Here is a 3,248-nt window from a genome sequence, read left to right on the forward strand (position 1 = left end):
CCCTAACCCTAACCGTAGGGTTAGGGTTAGGGTTAGGGTTAAAGCAAATAAAACGAAGGTATGGAGATTAAATACGCTTTACATCGCTTAATCAGCCAAAGGAGTAAATGTAAACAACTGAATACTTGTCAGTGATTTGTTGAAATTATCGAAATAAGACAATTTTTTACATGAAATAAATTCGAATACAAAAATATTTTTCTGTTCTATAACACAAAATAGATAAGTATACGAAGTTTGAAAGTCTTTCCGTACCAAAAACACTACGTAAAACATTAATGAAAAATGTGGCCCCCGTTTTAAAATAGATCCAATATTTCTTCTATCTTTACATTCTGAGTTTAAATTCTGCTAAGGTCGACTTTGCCTTTCATTTTTTGGGGGGTCAATAAAATAAGTACCAGTTGAATACTGGAGTCAATGTAATCGACTTACCCTCCTCTAGAATTGTTGGCCTTGTACCAGAATTTGAAACCAGTTTATGTCTCATATACGTATTTTACTAAATTCTTCATTATTTTTAAAATTAGTTGAAATAAAGTCAATGTATTTCAACAGGAATATGGTAGTAAAAGAGTTAACCTTTTGATCACCAAGCTACCTGAAACTGCACCTGGTTCCATGATAGAGTCTTTCTGTTTTGAAGTGATCTAAATTTAAACCTTCCTTCAAGAATCCATTTTGAATTATGTTCCATATACCTATATTATTAAATACTTCATTATTTCTAATCACAGAATCGTTAGCACACCAGTTAAAATGCATATTGGCATTTTGTCTGTCTTTACATTCTGAGTTCAAATTCTGCTGAGGTTAACTTTGCCTTTCATCCTTCCAAGGTCAATAAGATATTACTGACTTCCCTGCTCCCTTGAAATTGCTGGCCCTGTGCTAAAATTTGAAACTATTATGACTTCAGTTACCCTTATAGTAGGAACTTTATCTAAAGTACTAACACGCTTTATAAGAAAATAAACCCAGAAAACACGTTACATGAATTTATTCCAGGCTGTAATTAATTTCCAACAATTAAAATGTTTAATAAATATATCTCAGGCTATGTCATGCTGATGATTTCTAAAAAGAATGAAATAGTGCTATACATGATTACTACAGACAAGAAATTTAAAGAACTTCATGGTAAATTAAGTGGTGTGGTTGTGGTGTAAGAAGTTTGCTTTCTAATCACATGGTTCCATGTTTATTCCCACTGTGTCACCCTTTGGACAAGTGTCTTCTACTATTGCCTCAGGCCAACCAAAATCTCTTGAGTAGATTTAGTACTCAGAAATTGAAACAAACTTGTTGTATGTGTGTGTGTGTGTGTGTGTGTGTGTGTCTTTGTGTCTGTGTTTGTCTGCTACCACTGCTTGACAACCAGTGTTGCTGTGTTTATATCCCCGTAACTTGGCAGTTTAGCCAAAGAGTGTATGTGTGTGTGTATTTATATATATATATATATATATATATATATGAGTATATGTACATGTGTGTGTATATATATATGTTTATATACACATATATATATAGATATATATATGTATGTATATATATGTTTCTTTGTGTTTGCGTTTATCCCCAAACCTACCTACCCTTCGACAATCAATGCTGGTTTGTTTATGTCCCTGCAACTTTGTTGTTTGGCAAAAGAGCTTGCTGGTATAAGTGCTAGTCCCTAAAACAGATTCTGGGGTTGATTTGATCAACTGAACCCTTTGAGGTGGTGCCACAGCATGGCCATAATCCAGTAATTGAAACAAGTGAAAAATAAAAGAAAGATATTACGGAGATGTACTTGCATAGCAAGCGACCTGATCTGAGATCATGTGCTGGAACGAAAACAATTACAGCATGGAAGGTGTTTATAAGCTATTTTAGAAACACATAAAAACCGTTAGATTCACTTCAACATTTAAATTTAATTTACCAAAATATTTTCGTCGCTTTAAGACCGCGACATGCTCACTGACAAAATTCCGTGCTGCACGGAATTTTGTCAGTGAATAGGTCGCGGTCTCAAAGCGACGAAAATATTTTGGTAAATTTAATTTAAATGTTGAAGTGAATCTAACAGTTTTTGTGTGTTTCTTAAATGGCTTATAAAAAAAAAGATAAATATTTGAAAAATAAAACTTCTACCAAGATACCAAGTGGTGACTTCTCCATACATTTTATTCTCCAACTCCTGGCATTAAAAATAATTACCACCAAGCCTAATAATATCCACATAAAGGAACATGAACATCAAAAATTCTGACATTTAATTAAGTATTTACCAGTTAATTAGAACTATTAGCACTAGTTCTTATTTGGTCATTGTAGTCAACACACTTAATTACCAAACGATGAGAAAGAAATTTTGTAGATCAGTGATTAATTCAAATTCTAATTTCTCTTCTCTTGAACCAATCATATTTGCAAAACTTTTCTTGTTATGTTGAAATGACAAATGTATAAGTAGTAAGCACCTGATAAACCGAACATCTGACCTAGATTTAATTCTTCTTTCAAACCCTGAAACCAGTAGAGATTTTTATCCTTAAATCTCTGATGTAAAGAGCATGACTCATTTACTCTAGTTTGTGGGGTAAATATGTTTCGTCATATGAAGAGCTTACTTTTAAAATCAGATATATACATCAGAATAACTTTCAAGTAATTGTTTAAAACAACAACTTGAATATATCTGATTTTGATTGGAAGATTAACGTTCCCCTACTGTCTATATGGCATCTATCCCAGCTCGACTGTAAAAAATTTCCCATTCGTGAAGCCGGCAGCTTGCAGATTGACTTTTAATGGTTATCATGAAATCAACCAAATATGCACTTATACCAGTTTTGAAAGTAAGCTCTTCATATTATCTTATGAGGGGATATAGTTGTAGAAGAGTTAGAGGATGGGAGGTTAATTGCGTATATGCATATCTTTTCTCTTTTATCTTCCACTTGTTTCAGCCATTAGACTGCAGCCATGCTGTGGCACCACCTTGAAGAATTTTTAGTTGAACGAATCGACCCCAGTGTTTATTTTTGCTTTTTAAACCTGACACTTATTCTATCAGTGACTAATGCTGAACGGCTAATTTACAGGGACATAAACACACCAGCACTGGTTGACAAATGGTGTTCGGGGACAAACACAGACACAAAGACACACACATACACATACATTATACATACGTATATATATGATATATATATATATATATATATATATATATATATATATATATATATATATATATA

General features: G+C 32.9%; 1 protein-coding gene across 1 annotated transcript in view; it reads left to right on the top strand.

Moving 5' to 3' along the window:
- The window catches only part of LOC106880727 (ADP-ribosylation factor-like protein 15), a 166,347-nt gene that overhangs the window by 80,076 nt on the left and 83,023 nt on the right, over positions 1-3,248 (top strand). The gene's annotated exons all lie outside the window — the stretch shown is intronic.

The sequence above is a fragment of the Octopus bimaculoides genome, chromosome 10, assembly GCF_001194135.2.
Source record: "Octopus bimaculoides isolate UCB-OBI-ISO-001 chromosome 10, ASM119413v2, whole genome shotgun sequence".
Taxonomy (NCBI): domain Eukaryota; kingdom Metazoa; phylum Mollusca; class Cephalopoda; order Octopoda; family Octopodidae; genus Octopus; species Octopus bimaculoides.